Consider the following 19464-nt stretch of genomic DNA (forward strand, 5'->3'; position numbering starts at 1 on the left):
AAACTAGAGGTATTCCTTTTCAGACTGACTAATTTTTCCTCATGTAACTGGCAGTAAGAAGATGATCTGGCATAGCTAATGTATTGATTAAGACAGGTTGAATATGCAGGGAAGAAAGTATTTACAAAGATTGATGTTTGTTACTTTGCTTTACTCATTATTTTCCACATTTAAATGCTACTATTATCTTCTGCAGTTGGAAACTAAAACAGGAAAGCTATATATTATATTTTTTTCTGTTACAGTAAACATGCTCATCAAGCACACAAGCTTACTGCTTTTGCTGCAGAATAGAAAGCAAAGTTATGAAATTCTTAATAGTGTTCTAACTTACTCTAGAAGTCAACATAGGACTCCTAAGGCTGGCTGAGGATCAAAGTCTTCTCTTCATTTTAAGATGAAAAACAGTATTTTCTGAAAAAACTTAAAAACTGCTCCCCCTGCCCCCCCAGCAAAGCACCAAAAGATAAAAATTATTAGTAAAGCATCTGAGACTGACCTGAGTGAAAACACCTTCACCTCTCTCTGAACTGAGGCCCAAATTTAAAACATCACATAAAATAGACTTAAATCAGATACAGGCTAGGCTCACCTTCAGAAAATTTGTATTCCTAAGTAATAGCATTACTTTACAAAGAAATTAAAATTTAATTAATTGAAGTAGGTTCCTGCAAAAAGTTTTGCATCTGGGAGATGTCAGTTCTATGTACCATGCAGTTAACTGTCTACTAAGCAAACACTTTTTGGAATGCCTGCTTAAAACACTGCAAAACTCTGAGACAAAAAGTATTTATGAAAACTTTAAACAGGAAAGAGCGAAATTTTCTTTCATTTACAAAGCCACAGAAATTTCCAAATCAGTAGTGGTTTACACATGGAAAGAAGAAAATGTAAATTTTTAAAAAGTCTTCGATTAAATTATAATTTTTCAGTATGAAAATAAGTTTCTAGCTTTCACTGGGAGACATCACAACATTTTTAGTCATAATTAGCGCACTGTGTTCAAGTCCTTTGAGATATAGGAATACATTATTTTTGCAGTAAAAATTGTTAAAAGTATGCTCCAAAGGAAATCTAGAAAACCATCAGTTTCTATAGTAATTGTGCAGTAAAGTTAATCTGGGGGGCAGGGTAATGCTGTCTATAGTCACTGTGTATATTAGGTGTAAACCCAGATCGAAAATTCTTGTGCTAGATAATGAAATTGCTGTATACCATATGCTTTACACTACAGCAATGTAAAACCTGTGGAAATTGCCACTGAAGTTCCACATTTAAGCAATAGTCTTTTCTCATTAATGTCCTCTTTGAACAAAAAATCCCTGTTTACAACTTCAGTTGTCCTAGATTACCTCTGACAGCAAGGTCATGGTAACTAATATCATTATGGCCTTTGCACTTGATAGTTTACAAAGCAAGCCCTCAAAACACATGTAGAAAATTGATCTTTAACCCACCTGTCAAAGATACATGACATAAAGTCAGATTAATACAAATACAGCTCTGGGGAGAACTGAAAATCTGCCTAGACCCTCTTGGGCCTTTTGAGACACACCCTCTTACTGGGGTATGCGTAGTACTTGTAGAAGCAGGCATTTTATTTATGGGTGCTCATTGTACAATGATCCCATGCAGCAATTGAGTGTGTGGTGGGATTCATGTGTATACAATGAAAGAATTCCATATCATTTGGGAAATGTATAGTCACAAAATAAAAAAAGAATACAGCAAGGAAAGGGAAAAAATATCATTATCAGAGCAAACAATGGAGCATGCATTTCTGGGACTGCAAAGCTCCTTTGGACAGAATCAAGAAAATCTATCTTGCAGAAATGCCTACAAAGCAAAATTGTCCACCAAAGTCCAATTTATTTGCAGTAGGCTATTGGATATAAAAGGGATTGTGATATTCAGACACCAAAAGCCATCCATTTTTTTCCCTTACCATAGACCTTCAAGGACAGTGATTAAGAAAGAATACACTCAAATGCTCAAAGAGCATTTGCATCAATTTTCAGGGAACAGATATTGTTTAGGACTAGTGTCCAAAACTTCCTGCCTTTCTAGACACATTCAGCAACACTGGCAGGGTGAAAAAAACTGAAGTATGTGTCTCATCTACAAGACACTAAGTTTAACTTTTTATCTACAAACACTCAAGTCATATTTTGTCATTTAGCAGAGAATTATTTACCAAGACATGCAAAGGATGAAAGATGAATAAGCTAACTTGAAATATAGACAGCTCATTGCATACAGACTTGCATGTAGACAGTTAACACAACTTACTTACATGATTTCATTTATTTTACCACCAAACATCATTACTGTAAAGCCAACTATGCTGCCTTTTAACATCAGTTAAATGAAGAATTTTATTAAAACTGTTCATTAAATAGTTTATAAGTTTCCAGTGTTTAACAGGAACATTAATAAACCCGCAAACTGTAAAACACAGTAGTTTTATTTATTACACTGCAGGCAAGTTTGAAGCTTGCTGAAGTGCACTTGCAACTGATGAAAGTATTAGAAGAAAAAAAAGTTGTTCACTGCTATCAAATTTTTAAGGGAAAAGTATAGCAGACACTTGCTTTAAAAAATAAAAATGTGTATCACAGACCTTAGACTTTATATTTGTCACATAGCTGAAGCAGCATATTAACATTCAAAAGTCTCCATTGCCATAGCAACACATGCTTGTCAGATCAGGGCTGATGTGATGCAGGCATTTTCCTGCAGAAACAATCTGCCTAAACCTTAAATATGCATCTCTAGAATTCAGTACGATTTTTATGTAATTTCTTTTAGAAAGGTTATATTGTTATACAATACAAGGTATGCAACTCAAGATAATCTATTCGATCTATATCTGTGCAACTTGCTCTTTACTAAACCAAAATTCTGAGGTATCTAATGCAGCTGGACACAAAAGCAGTTGATGCAGGCTACAAGTTTTTCACATAGCAAATGGTAAATGAAAATAATCAGATTTGGATGTCTGTTTAGCATTTATATAATAGTACACAAATACTGGATATCATCCTCTGCCCTTTGGAGTCAACAGAGACTCCTCCACCTTTTGTTCATCAGACAAAAACCTATTTCAGATTTGACCTACAGTCAGTCATGAGACACTCAAGTAGCATTGTCATCATATAGAGCTGGATTATGCAAGGGAGGGGTGCAGAGTTAACTGATTTGCGCTTGTTTACATGAAAAGTTGGCATGAGAAATACTGTTTTGCAGCTTTGCATCAGTTATTACTACAGTATTATTATTACTACATATTTTCATCATTATTTGATTAAAAGAAAAAAAAAAGCAATTAAAAAAGTATCTCCGTTGCTACACGCTTTACCTGGTTCTGGGAATTCATCACACAGACTACTAAACTTGCTTTCCACTGCTATGTGCTGTGGTTTAGAACCTTGGTATATTTTTAATCAATCAAGTGTTGCTACATTCAAAAATGTATGCAGATTGAAATGTTAAAGTCCCTAGAAACGGAGGACTGGAAAATGCTGTAATGTAACCACAAGTTATACTCAGTATGGCACTATTCATGCTTTTGGGTTTTAATTTTTCTACCAAAGGTGGACTGACTTCCTTAGTGCAGGGCAAATAAAGAGATTTCTATGGAAATCTTGACTCAGACATACAACTAGATCGTGAAGAATTCCTAGAATCAACTTACATATACTTTTTTATTCTGTATTGGTAAGGCAAATTATTCAAAGGATGGGTTAATCAATTTCTAATGATTTATGTAATAAAAGAATATACCTTTGCTTCATGCAGTTAGAAAGAGAGTTCCGACGACTTTGGTAGGTTAAAAAAAGACACCTCCTGTAGCATTTTTTTGTGAGCCACTAGTACCCATTTGTTAGGAGACACTTATACTCTAAGACAGACTGCATAGACAATGGCAAACAGCAGGTAACTTAGTAACTCACAGTGTCTGTTAGGTTCTTTTAACTTTACGTAAAGTAGCACAATTTGCTTTATATGTATTTTAATCATTATTATGAGGCTTTTGATGTGCTTGGAGTTGGAATGACTTTAAAAAATTGCCAATGTTTTTTCATATCAGGTGGTTTACAGAGTCTCCTACATATTGGCTGCTCAGGGCAATGTAATATCAAAGAATCTAGTACGATGAGAGTAATTCCCTATATCCACTATTTTTTGTATCACACTTCAATAAAATCTGCCAGCCATATCTTTTTTAATAAGGTATTAGATAGAAGCAGAATTCAAACTAACCAAGCTTTTTAATCTAAATTAACTTTTTAAAAATCTAGGCTAACGTTTAGAACAGTAGTTTCTCAAATATTTCAATTTGTGACCCAACTGCAATAACTAAAAATCTGTTGGATTTATGAATCTAAAAGTAAGTTCATTGTATTCTTTCAACTTGGAAATAAGCTGTTAAAGGAGGAATCTCATACCATAGTTGACAATTAGATATTTTTTAGAAATGTTGATAAATTACCTTGAAAAAGTCAGTTCCTCTTCCTTTATGCCCATTTCTGATATGTTCCATCTCATGTTTTCTCTTTCCTTGTCAATGGCTAAAAAAAAAAAAAAAAAAAAAAAGAATTTATACATACAATTAAAAAAACCCCACCACCACCACATAATTCTCTTGGATCAAGTAATAATCCTTTCTAGAAAAAGGAAATTCATTCAAAACTTATTATCTCCCCACCTTCAAAGAAAAGCACTTAATTGCTGAGTAATATTACATCAGCAGCTAGTATGGCCGGCAGTAAAACGTGGTGTTTTTATACAGTCTAAAATTGCATTTCAGGAAACATGTCAGAATAAATGAAACCCAGGAAGGTGACCGGAAATACTCATCTCCATTCCCCCAACAACGAAGCTACATCACATACACCTAAATTATCTGCAGCAGCTATTTATGTACTTTGGTTTTTACAAGACTCTATCAGTAGAGGTTCCAGTTCTAAGAGTCTCTTATAAGGTTTAGTTACAAAGAAAGAAACTGCCTTGTATCGTAACTGCTACAAAAGTACACAAAAGTTGTCTTCTCTTCAGCAGAGATATAAATACAATCTATCACTATTGCCTTGTATGTACCAAAAGAATATTAGCCCATCATCTAAAGGTTGAAGCAAAGGACAATTATTTCCTATTCTTGCTAACTTGCTTTATGACAGTGCAGTTCCTTAAAGGATACTGATGATGGGGAAACAGAGTAAGAGGAATACTAGTCAGGGAGCCACTTAATTTGCTAAATATCTATTAGCATGACTGCTATCAATCATAACACTCAGCACTGATAGATGCAGAAAGCCTTAATAAATTCATACATACTGTGATTTTGCAATTTTATCCTATCCTTCTACAAATGTAATACACAGTATACGTCAAAGTACTGTATGAAGTATGGGAACATCTAGAGCATCCAAATCTGTTATGTAAGATCACCTAAAAGGCACATTAATGATTAGTTAATTACTCCACTAAATTCACCTGTAAGAAAATAAATCACTTTGTGCTGCAGCTGCTGGAAAACAACTGTCTGTTTTGCATGGTGAAACTGACACTTAGTAGAGACAAGCTGTTCCATAGCAGCTGCTATACTTACATGAAAGCACTCAGTAGCTTTTTGAAAGAGCTGGAAAAAAGATGTGGAACTACAGCTGCACTGTATTCAAGTATGAGATGGCTGCAGCGTGCTACGTTTCCTACTGCTGCATACTACCATCAGGTTTCCCACTAATACATGAAGGAAGAGAGCTAGTATAAAATTCATTTTTGCCCTCTAAGCTTACTGCGTATTTTATTTTGTTACTTTCTCACTTGCCACTTTTGCACCCTAGTATTTGGACCAGGAATTGTTAAACACGCCTTACATTCTCAGTAGCACCAAAACCTCTCATTAGAATTCTAGCTCCATAACCCAGTCACTGTAATTACCTTCTAAAATACCCAATTTAACTCTCTCATCTAGGTAAAATGACAATGGTTTCTATACCTACCATAGAGGGAACCCTGATTAGATTATTTATATAAAATCACAATTATAATGTTTACAAGGACTGACCACAGAACACTGCAGTTCTCCATGAAAGCAATCCAGTATGCAGAACAGTACAAAACTGAAACGGGGTTGTCACATTTGTAACTCAAGATGTAACTTACATGTACGCAAGTTAAATGTAAACCTTTAAAACAGACATAATTTCATGTTTGCAAGACATAATCTACTTCCACAGAATATTTCTTCTCTTCAAAAACGTGTTTTGAAACCTTTCAAAATATACAGCTAAATATGAAATTAATCTATACTTTTAGGTCTTCCAGCCTCGGGGTCTGTGTTACTATGGAAATGTGTTTCTTCATGAAGTTATAGTACACATGTATTTCTGGATGAGAAAAGATCCCAACCAAGTGTCATGGACTCCAAAGGATACGTGCAATATGCCATCCAAATACCCACACAGTATGTATGTGCGTTTATTCAGACAAAAAAGTATGTGCACACACAGAAAAGTAAATTTAATTAGCTATACTTACATACCTAGGCTATAATGCAATAGGCTATAATGTTGCTATGGGAACAGGTTCTCAACAAAAGTAGGAGATCACTAAGCAATGACCCATGACAGGTAGCACGTTTTTGGATGGTTTTTGTACATGTTATGTTAGGGTGGATGGCAAACATGCCAAAGCATAAGGCTAACAAAGTCTTATATGCTCTGACTTATAATGAGGTTCCATTGATAATTTTGCATTACACTTTTTTTTTTAAAGGACTCTACAAAGCACTACTTGCTTCCAGGTGCAGCCTTCCAGGTATGTAAGAAATCTCTTCCCTCATCTTTATACTCTTTACCTTTAATTTGTAATTTCCTGTCTTGTTATCAGGTCCTTCCCTTTTGTTCTGTTTTCCCCTAAATGTATTCATAATGCTTGTTTACTCATTCATTCTTCCTGTCCATCGTATACCTCTTTCTCTCTCTTTCTTACTGTGTAAGTTTTTTTCAGGACTTTTCAACCCTCTTTTGTGTATTTTGCAGTCTACCTTCTCTCAGTGTTACCCCCTAATGAAACACACAGCACTATACACATTTCCTCCAGCAGGGCGGCCAACGTACGTACGAAGCCACAGTAATAATACTCGTAGTGGTATTTTTTTCATTTAACAAAACAGAACGTGTATTTTTTCCTCCTGTTTCCTCAAAAGGCGACGTAAGAGATAGAGTCCCTTCTCTCATGAAAAGAGGCCTTTGGGAATCCTCAAGCAAAATGCCCCCATAGGTGTTAAATTCTGTCCTCCCTGGTTCAGTTTCAGATCCTCAGTACAGCACGGCTGGCAGAGAATACTTTAGGAATAATAGCAGAGTGCAAGCAGAATTATATGGAAATAATTTGAGGCGATCTGCAGAGAAAGTAAAACTCAGCATTTGAAGAGGATAACCTAATCCAAGTTTGGTTTGGGGATGCATTTATATCACTTGTAAGCTAGTTCTGTCAGTTTAACCTGCACGTCAAGTCGTCAAGTGAAAACCAATGTAAAAATCTGCCCTGGAAATTATCCCAAACCCTTAGACATGCATTTACTGAGTACTGTAGACATGGCTTTAGTAGTCTTAGCATCATGTACAAAAGTTATAATCAACATTCTATTATTTTTCTACATAGACACAATCACTGCTTTTTGTTCTATGCAGTAAATGAATTACAGTGAAATGAGGTACATTTTCACTTGCTCTTTCAAGTTCCCTCAATACATCCATTTTGCAGTTTATTTTTTTCCTACTGTGTATAGTAGCAGACACGATGTTTTCTGCAGACTGATACGATATAACCTTTACATGCTAGTATGGTGTTTCAAAAGCTTCCAGCCCGCAAAGCTTTGAAACTAAAAGCCACACAGGCAGCCAGAAGGTTAACAATAGTTAAAGACAGTGCCAGTGTAGCAGTATTCCAGAAATGTGTTTTGTTAATTCCTTCTTTTTATATGTCCATGAAAATTTTATTACAGATTTTTGTAGGGCTTGACATAAAAAAAAAAAAAAGGTATTTCATGTCTTACTAAGATTTAATACACATTGAAGTACTCTATAAACTAATAAGTTGCATGAATAGCATCCTGTCCTCAGATATAGAAGCCATATTGTACTCTATTTGGTATTTCAAACCGTTTAGACATCGGTAGTGTCAAGAAAACGTTATCTGAAGCGGAAGGTAATATATTCAGCTCAGTTCTACTTTTCCAGTTTTCTGATTTCTTCTTGTTCCACGATTATTTCTCTGTATCAACATTTGCAGGAATTTGTAAGTCAAATATAGAATTTTTAAACTGCCAGCAGCTCAAGTTCCATCTGGGACCTGAACAGTCAAGCTGAGCTCCTTCTGCTACACACAATACTTATACCACCACTACCGATAAATATTGTGAAATTAGAATTCTGCAGACAGATTTTCTAATGATCTATAGGCAGAACAGAACCATTTGCTCTTTCACACTCTTACTATTACTCTAATTCCCATAAAAATTGATTTTGTAAGATAACATTTTTAAACCTCCGTGAATCAGAATTTCAGTCAGATAACTCTACATTCCTGTGCATACTTAATACATACTTAAAAACTGTGAGTATTAGAGGCATGTCTATATGCATATCCACTGAACAGGTGTGTAACACCAATTTGGTTGAGTGATAGTGAATCATATGATTCACTTCTCTGCTTTGCACTAAGCAGCAAAAAACAGCTTCTGGAAAATTGTCCCAGCAATTTATATGATAGCAAAATTCACTTTTCTATGACTTGCAGGCACTCTAATGCATTGACAGTTCTTAGCCCCTATCTGGCCTGGTGTGCTGTACAAGCGAAACACTATCTGCCTCTTAAAGGAAGAGTCATATTCATTTTATTGTAAGGAAGTAAAGTTTATGACTTACCATGAGGTTGGTCAGGGCTAACTTTAGCCTATAATTATGAAAGACCTAAATTGGATCAATGAAAATTGATGTCCACAGATTCACATCCAGCTGTGGACAAAGGTCTGCTAATGGGTAAAGCATAGTTTACAGAAACCCAGAAGACTCAAGTTTTTACAAAATATAACATGCACCTGGAGTGGTGTTAAAATTGACTTAAACATATACAAATAGAAGAGATTTCTGAGTTACTATGTTCCCACTTAATACATTCAATTAATTAAAAAAGCAGGAACTGCAGTTTTCTACTGTGTTTTAACTGACACCAACTTTCAAATAAAATAGCGTATTGCATTTTTGTAAGCTATACCATTTGATCTTTCCCATATGTACTCTATTACTTCAACTGCTGCTAACTCATAAATACAGTGACTCTGAAGTTTGCCATCACAGTAAGATTACTGACTATAAAAGCCATCTCCTCTTCAACCAGAATCAAGAGAAAGTTATATTTGTCTGACAAGTACTTTAAATAGTTCCCATTTCAGAATAGATGACTGCCAGATCACAAAACAAGCTGCTTCTACACAGCTTTGCCTGAAACTGTTAAAAAATGAGGCTAATTTAGAAAATTGACACAATACAGAAAATAAATATTGGAAATGCAAAGAGCTTGGATATAGTGAGTTTCTTAATTTCTCCCTGCTTGTTTTGATCAAAGAGAATGACATATCCTTATGTCAGTTATTGTGTGAGTAGGGGAAAAAAAAGTACCAAGTATTAATAAAATGAACTTTGTAAAAGGACATGAACACCAAAATAGCTTCTAAGTACGTTCTAAGATGCCAACAACAGCCTGACTTTCCCTATTTTGATAGGTAGTTGGGTATGTCCATTCCTGTAACGAATTCAGATTCTTTAGGAAGTGCTAAAATTATCCTTTTTTCGTTGTTTTGAAGATCAGGCTTACTAAGCAATTAGACACTCCTTTTAAAATATCAAGATGCTGCTTCATTTTCTTAAAATAACGATTCCTGAAAACTTTTTAATTTATGCATTTTAACACTACTATTTCAGAAGCTCATATGAATTAAGAAGTTTTCAACCTAAAAGTTCTAGTTTAACTTTACACACTGGTGCTGCCCTTAGGATAAAAATGTTGCAAAACGTCACTATGGGGGTACTTCAAGCCATCTCTCTTGAATATACCAGCATGTAACCTCTTCAACCCATTATCCTTGTTTGTTAGAATTTAAATTCATTCGTAATTTGAAATGGATGCTCGCCAAATTACAATTTTTTAGTTAAATCCATGATGTGGATTGGTGACAAAATCTGTATGTGAGGGCTATTCACTACTTAGGGCTATTCACTTTGAGGCTCTACAGCATAGCATCCAATGAAAAAGATAATTTATGGCTCTGATTCAGCAAAGCAAATTAATGTGTTTAAAACTTTGACTGAAATAGGACTTAATTTTACTTTTGCTTGAATCTCAACTAGGGGACAGAACCTTGTCCCCCAGTTTTTGTTGCCTTACTCAGAGAATTAACTCATCTGCAAAATTTGCTCCTGAGTTTTGAACAGTTAATTTCAAATGTTGGGATAATATTTTTGAACATGATATTCTTGTATTTCAACTAAGGAAAGGAAAGGAAATTGCTTGCTGTGGTACTGTTAGCCTTAGTTTTTCAAATTTTTGACACCCCTCCTGCCCCCCAATACAGAAGCCTTTTTTTCCACCAGGAAAACACACTTTTAGAGCAACATTCTACTTGAATGCATGGAATCCCACCTTTGTGTGTATGATAGAGGCAAAGTAAGTCAATGTTGTCATATTCAGCTTATTACAGGGATATTCCATTGCATTACAAAATGTATTCTGTAAGTATTCCTCACAAAATCTTTGGGTTTATTAAATTTCTTCCCTACCCAGCTAGATGCATTTAGAAGCCCTTAGAAAACTGTTTGTCTCTGTAATTTAACTTCTTTGTAAGTATAAGATAAAGCATGCACTCTTACAAAGGACGCTGCAGGTATCAACACCACCTGAGGCATAAACATCAAACTGCTTGGTTGTAGCTAGGAAGACAGTTTTTTAATAGATATGTATCCACAGACAACATAGGTTATTGAACAGCGCACTACATGGAAAATATTAAAGAGTCAGTAGAAACATAAGTAAATATTGTCTCTTCAAAGACTCTACTGTATATACACAGTATATTCCTGAACACCTAACATTTCAGAAAATCCACTAACTCTCAAAGTGTACTACTGATGAAGCCAGTATCAGGACTTTGCAGTGTTTTGCTCCTTTTGGGGAATTTAACACTAGATGGCATATCACACCATGAAATGTGTAATGAAGTGTAAAGCAAACATTGCTTGCATTAGACCAGACTAGTCATTTAAAAAGCTCCTTAAATCAACAGAGTAACACTTCCATATCAGCTCCTTCCCTTGTTTTTATAAGGTATTCTTCAATTCTGTTTTTCACAGGTGGCTGAAGGATACAAAGGTGATATAAAAGTATTAAGTATGCTAGGTCACCTTCTGAAAAAGGCCCTCGAAGAATAAATTTCATACAATATTCATAGGAAGATGTTTCTCTTCAATTTACTACTAAATTAATCCTATCACGTTTTATTACATATTAAGCATCTATTACATTAGCTGATGCTAAAATACAGTTCAATATCCACAGGAGAGTCATAAGTATTAAGTTACGCTTTGCTCTCACAACTTTTTTCAAAATAACACGACCATGTTTTAGTTTCACTACAGATGCATCCCCGTGTAAAACATTATTTTAATTCACAATTTATAGCATTGATTGTAATTACCAAATTTGGAACTCAGAACTGATAGCCACACAGTGATTTTTTTCATATTAAAAACTAGTAAGATTATAAAGTTGAGCTGCAGTTGTCCAGACTGCATTTTTTCGTAGGTAATGTCGGGTCACTTACAGACAAAATAAACCAGAAAGCTCAGAAGCTATGCAAGCGTTACTTTCAACTGATGCCTCAATCAATTAACATAATATAAATATTCATACACATACCATAGGTAAAGGCATGCAAACAAAAAGAATTATCAACTAAGTAAAATATTATATATATTAACATAAACATTATTTTTCCACACAAACTAAGTTTTTGACTTTTTGAATGGAAAACATATCAGAAACTACTTCTATTTAATAAACCTGTAATAAACAAATTTTTCATTGCTTCTTACTAAAAGATGTTGTTTCTTATTAAGGAGGGATTTTATTACACTGGAACTATTTACATCATGTCTTACATGTCTTGGTCTTAATTTTATGATTCTACAAAAACTTTCCGCTTTAAAATGCAACTGCTGTAGAATTCCTATATATTTTTGTGTGAGGATATCCAGTTATCAAAGGAAGAATTTACACAACAATCAAAATAAGCCTTCACCCTCTCACACAGCTTTAATTTACTAGCTTCCCCACAGTTTGGCAGCACAGTTAGATTTCATGAATATGGCAAAAAAATTACTATAAAGATAATAATAAACTCTGGTTTAAGGATATGTTAATAATTGTTTTTACTCTTGCATGAGTCGTCCTTATTAGTTTTCAAGCTCATCTTGTTCTCCAGACAAGACTACTGTGCTGAACAACGCAGATAAGGAAGTGAGACAAGGGTACCACTGAACTAGCATTATATAGAACTGAAGCATCGGTCCAACAAACAAGAGATTGATATCCTTTGGCAGCTTAGAATTCATGGACTACAAACCCACTAACATCTACCTCAAACCTTAAGAAATTTTACTGCATTTTGTTCTTCACACAGTTCATATTTCCATACGCTGTACTTCAAAATCTGCAGTGCAGGACACAATTTAAACATTTATCTGCATAAACAGATGTTATGATCAGACATATCAATTAAATGCACCAGACATAGAATCATAATAAACGCACAGTGATTCCTCCCAACCAGTCATCAAGAGATGGAAATTCCTTAACCTGTTGGTCTTTTCTCTCTTTTACCTTCTTTCTCCATTACAGAGCCAAAATTCCGGTCCCAAAAATGCAAATTTATTCATGCAGTTGTACTCCCTACGCCACAGCTGAGCACTGCAAACATAATTTTTAATAGTAACCTTTTCTAATTCCAATGGATCCTATGGTGAAAGCTTTATTGCTCAAGGTTTGGAGCTTTCTAGGCAACCACTGTATTTTATTCACAAAGCAACCACTAAGTATATTTTTAGATCTGTAAATAAATATCTATGATTTGCCTAGGTACTATATTTGTGATGCAGGGTTGCATAAAAACCTTTAAATTAGACCTGTATTTCATATGCTTTGTAACAGCTTGAAAACATTTAAGTAGGAATCTACCAGGCTGAGTATTTTTAAGCTACACTGATGTCTGACGCATGAATCCTGTAACAAAATGCAAAATAATCTTTGAGTAAGAATTGGCATGCACTTCTTTTAAACTCTACCCCTAAGAATAAAAAAGAGAGCCTCTCCTTTCAAAATGGGAGATCAGCAAGATCTTGTAGGGAAATAATTCAGTCAGTGGAAAACAATGCTGACAAAATATTATTTTTTCTGGAAAGAAACATATTTTTTAGAACTCAGTTTCATCTAAACTGAGACCAAACCTAAAATGTTTTAAATGACAATGTAATTGCAAGACAGAGAAGTTATATGGTTGCCATGGTTGCCTTCAAATGCCTTGATACCCTTTCCTTTCTTTATATTTAATCTTAAATCTGAACTAACTCTGAATTTATCTCTGTTACTGTCCTATCAGCCATTTTTTCCTCAGAAGTCTATTCCACTTCTTAATCTCTTAAACTGGTAAGACCAGACAACCTTCGTATAATAAATCTCACTGTTCAACATTTCAGTTCAACGTTTTACATGTTAAAAACAAGACTGGAAAAAGTACTTTAACATCTAGTTCTTTTTGCTATGCAAAAATAACTGTGGTTAAACAGTGACAGCCTTATTGATTTTCTTAGCGTGATTCTTCTCTCTGGGTAGACACCCAGCCTAGAATAAGACTCTCTAGCTGTATAACATGATTTTCTCCACTAACATAGCGAAAAAAGCCCATGGTATTCTAAGTAGGCAACCAACATACTAACCATAGCTATTTTAGTAGCAACAGCACCTTACAAAGATGTGGGCTCCACAAAGATAACATGGTTAAAACTATCACTCAAGGAGGTCAAGTTGTCAAAAATAGCTTTCCCTCAAACACAGTAATCAGGCTTGTATTTGTATGTTGAAATTACAGGCAGTTTTGCATTGCAAACAACTTTGTGGCAAACCAAAAATACAGGCTTTTTTTTCCTTCCCTATACACACATTCTGATTTATGTTGTCCTTTTGGTAGAAGGAAGTTTCCCTCTGTCTTTAAAATAAAATAATCCATTAGTAAAATGTATTGGGACTCTGCAATGACAAAATAGTAGCTGGGATAACGTCACCTAAAGATTACCTCTCTCTTGTCATACCGCTGTGGCTATAACCAGCATGATCCCTCAAATTCAATTCTTTTTTTTAAGAAAGATGCTGGCTTGAACCAACAGGGTTCAGTTTCCAACAAAATTACACTCTTATTCAGATAGTTTATGGTATTTTTTCCCTGTAACTTAAGCAGCAAAATTGAAGTGGGAAGACTGGTTAGCTTCTTCATAAGCAACTGATGCTAATAGATTATTAATGAAAGAGCAATGTTCACTTTTGAGTTGTCACAGTGTTAGGGTGCTTTTAACATATTTTATATAGAAATTATATTTTACTTGTACCATTATGCCCTAGGACTGATTATAAGAAAGAGAATACAAATAGTAAGTATTAGGGAGATCCATCTCTAATCTTAGTCAGCATCCATATAAGCTGACAATTATCAATCAGTTTGGGAAAACTTCATTTTACTTGTGTTGTTCTAGTTAACGATCCTGTTAGATTTATAAGCAGAAAATCTAAGGATGCCAAAAGAGTCAGAGATAATAACATAGCCTTGGACTAATGACATACGCCAGTACTATAAGGACAGCAGTCTAGGCTTGGAGGATAACTACCACTAACGATTCTGAGGTCACTGTATATGACTGTATGGTCATCATACAGTAGCACAACAATTTGTGCAAACTTTAAATAGCAAAGAACAAATAACATGAAACCCCATAACCAGACTCAAAAGCCACTCTCAATAATCACTGAAACCGCGTGCTTTGTACTTTACTATTTCAAACTCAGTTTTTTCAGCCTTCTGTTAGCAACCAAAGCATACAATTATAGGGAGAGTTTTTTCAAAGAAGTCGGCAGTTTTCATTTAGGATAGAAAAGGCAGTAGCTAAGTTTCCTAAAATGCTGATCAACCAGCAGTTTGTGTATTTCCAATCAGTTTGTGTATTTTAAAAATATCACAGTTTAATTTCAGGGTCTAAATATGAATTAAGCTTTTGTGAAATATGATCCTCGATGCAGTGCGGAGAATAGCTATTTGCAAAACATTTTCCTTTGAAACATAGTCGTAAAAAACTTGAACCACTACGAGCAAGTTGTCATATAGTCTCTTACTGCAACCGCAGTATTGCAATGACTGTACTGCAGTACTACTTTATTTGCAGCAACAAAAACCCTATGGATTTGACAACATAAAAGTAGATATTTGTGGCAGGCCAATCAGGTGCACTCATTAGCTTCACATCCTTAATAAACATTAAGTAGCTAAAGATCTGGTGGATTTATATCCTGGCAATACTGATTTCTATCTTTCATTGTAAAGGGTGTATTTCTTTTTAACATTCCAAGTGTATAAATCAGCAAAAAGCAAAAGCCAGAATGTTTTTCACAGTGCAAAGCTGATTAATGAGGAAATAAAAGACAACAATGTACATGCTTGGATTAGGAATCTGTTTACAGTAATAGACAGAATACTTTTCAAAGAATAAATCCCAAATACGTAAAACTGATACTTATGCATCATCCATTCTTTGCACAACAAACTCAAATTAAACTCCCCTCCTGTGAGGACAGGCTGAGAGAGTTGGGGTTGTTCAGCCTGGAGGAGAGAAGGCTCTGGGGAAACCTCATTGCAACCTGCCAGTACTTAAAGGGGGCCTATAAGAAAGATGGGGACAGACTTTTTAGCAGGGCCTGTAGCGACAGGACAAGGGGTAACGGTTTTAAACTAAAAGAGGGCAGATTCTGACTAGATATAAGGAAGAAGTTTTTCACAATGAGGGTGGCGAAACCCTGGCCCAGGTTGCCCAGAGAGGTGGTAGATGCCCCATCCCTGAAAACATCCCAGGTCAGGTTGGATGGGGTCTGAGCACCCCGATCTAGTTGAAGATGTCCCTGCTCATTGCAAGGGGGGTTGGACTAGATGGCCTTTAAAGGTCCCTTCCAACCCAAACTATTCTATGATTCATTTCAAAATGTTATGGAACCAAAAAGCAGATCTTAGGTGAATATATTTTCTGCAGGTATATGCATGATAATCAGATGAACAATCGGTATTTGGATAAATAGTATAAATTCTTTACCTTTTAGAGGAAAATAATCTTTCTTCTACTGAGCTATAAAGCACTATGTACTCTGCAAACAATTTTATACAAAAATTATTGGATTTACCAGAGAATAAGAATGAGATAGATATGGACCTAAACCCTCAACTTGAAGTACAATCTGAAGTTTCCCAAAATGAGTTCCTGAAACGCCTTTTGCTATATCACATCCCAGGGATGCTGAGGCCCCAAAGTTTTTGTCTAGATCAAAACATGTCAAACTCATGGTATTAGTTCAAATGTCTTCCTAAACTTATGCTGAACAATGCAGTTTTAATTTGAATAGATCCCCTCTATCCTATTTGAATTTATCTTACTGTTATGAGGAAATAAAGCTAAGAGCAGAAGACTGTTATCACTCAAGGGTGTAGTTCATGCAGCTATGAAATTACCGAGTACTTTTCTTCTACTGTGTTTCAATTTAACTTTACAAATGGTGTTCTCCATTTTTTGCACTCATTGCAGACTATATATTTAAAACACATTACACTCTCCCACTAAAGATTATTTGTCCTCATTCCTTTTCCTAAAATAAATTCAGGTTAAAGTACATTGTTACTATGGATGTCTAGGAAAGTAGAACATGTAGATCTAAAACTTTTAAGTGCTCTTTCCGTAATTAAGTTATTCACATTAAGTTAGAAACTTTCACTTAGGAATTTGCAGAATGATATTGCTATGGCAACATTAAAGAAGTGAGTCCAATTTCTGGAAAGCTTTGTTATCCACACTTTTTGCAGTATCACAAGCTAGCAGTTCAGTTCTGGGACCCAGTGCTGCTTATCACAATCAAGAATAAGGTATTAAGAGAACTATGCAACGTGCTCTGCTGGACACTGCAGATGTTCACACATTGAATACTGGCCTATAAACAAACTAGAAATCAAAGGTAAAGCATTTAAGACTACAATGAGCAGACTACCAATATCTTTTTCAAAAAAATGTCAGTGAACTTCCTCAGTATAGAACAGCATGCAATGACAGCAGAAGAGGGAGACATTGTATAAAGCCTGCCATCCTTTGAGATGTCATAAATTTATGGACCAGTACCTACAAAACTAAAAGTCCAGTGAAAATCACCAGAGTAAGTCAGATCGGACTCCAGCTTATTGCAAACCAAATTTCTTACCAACAGTAGAGATTTGAAACTTTCATTCTGCATAGAAAATTTTTTTCAATAACTCTCCTGAAAGGTTTGAATAAACAGGAGCCATTTGTTCAAGAAAAAATTTCTGTAAGTGCCATAAAGGCCCAGTGTCATCTTATCCACAGCAAAATGCAAATGAATAACTTTAAAGATCTAATACAAGAAAGAGACTTTACTTAGACATATGTCACCTATACCAGTCTTAAATGAATACCGTATGTCATAAAGACATTACTTACATTCATATGGATATGCAAGTAGTGTGACATTTTGTTTTTGTATCAAATTAATATTTTAAAGGGTCTTGAAGAAATGGTGGAGCAAGGCTAAAAATCAGATTATTAATTAGATTAGCCTTTGGCATTCTCATTACTGAAAATTTAAAAATATTTTCCTCTTTTATAGGTCTGTGTAATTTAAGAAGAACCTTATAAAGAATACAAGGCAAGATTATGGATAAACAAATGTATCAGGAAGATTTAGAAATAGATACCTTTTAATAAAATCCTACCAGATCAAAGCCACCCTCGACTTTGTTTGAAATTCATATGTATAAAACCACAGAATAGAAACCTCCAGTTATATTGAAAGCCATGCTACCCAATGGCTATTGGGACCCAAAGGAGGCTGTAAATCTCTGCTATTCCATGTACCTTTCAGAAGCTGGTGCAGCTGTCTTGCACATAGCCTCTCCCTTCTATATACTCTTGGAAACTGAAACCACAATCTAGCACTTTATTTACTGAACTTTCTCTGTACTTGCTCATCACTGAAGGCTGTCATTACAGACTCTCTCTCTCCATAGTTCCATGCCAAAAGGCAGAACTATTTATGAATCTTTGTACCAGCAGAGGTTAAACAGGGATACTAATAGGAATGCAAGGCATGTGTTAAAATTCAGGATCTTGAGCCAAATTCTTTAGGCAAACAAGATGGCAAACAAGAATGAACTGCAAATATTAAGAATGTTAGTCCTAGGTGATCATATCCGGCAGAACAAAATGAGCTGTGATTCATTCACCTCTATTTTTTTCATTTTAAGCTCAAAATGGACATCTAGTTTGAAAAAGATCCTGTTCCCTGATCCTCTCTCTGATTTTCCAAAACTAGAAGTTTTCCTTGAGGTGTTTTCATGAAGAGAAATTCAGCAAATAGAAAACTGTCACTAAAATATAAAGTCAATCTGGTACGTGCTAACTAAAGTGCTAACTAAAATCAGACATATTTAGCTATTAATTTTGCCTTGGTAAAACACAGTGATTACTTATCCTTACTGTAGCTCTTCTTCAGTTTACTGCTTATTACAGCACACTGTTCATTCATGTAGAGTAATAAATCTGTCTACAATAATATTTTATTGAGGCCTGGCTGTGTGTGGGAACAGAATCTACTGGTTAACCATTGTTATGATCCTTCAGCTTTTTATGGCAGTAAAATGTCTGACTTAAAAGCAGTGTGTACTCATGGGTGTTTGCAGCTTAACTATTTAATCTCATATATTCTTCTAAGGATCTTATTATTAGTTGGACTTTGACTTGCTAAATTCTAAATTTAATTGAAATTTGGAAGATTTATATAGTACTTGCATGCCAATTGTAACCTTAACTCTTCATTCACAAAATCCTCCTTTAGGCCCCGCATGACTTTGTTAGGCCGTCAATCAAGAAGTTAAACACCAATGTAATTGTGAAATACTATATAGTTCAAGTGGGACATACCAGCTTTTATAATTACAAAAAACCAGTGAAGTACAAATGAACATTTCTACACATTTTCTACAAATAGGCAAGTTAAAATAAGTGAAATAACTATGTATCTATGAAAACA

Source organism: Phaethon lepturus, unplaced genomic scaffold (genome assembly GCF_000687285.1).
Source record: "Phaethon lepturus isolate BGI_N335 unplaced genomic scaffold, ASM68728v1 scaffold16995, whole genome shotgun sequence".
Lineage (NCBI taxonomy): Eukaryota > Metazoa > Chordata > Aves > Phaethontiformes > Phaethontidae > Phaethon > Phaethon lepturus.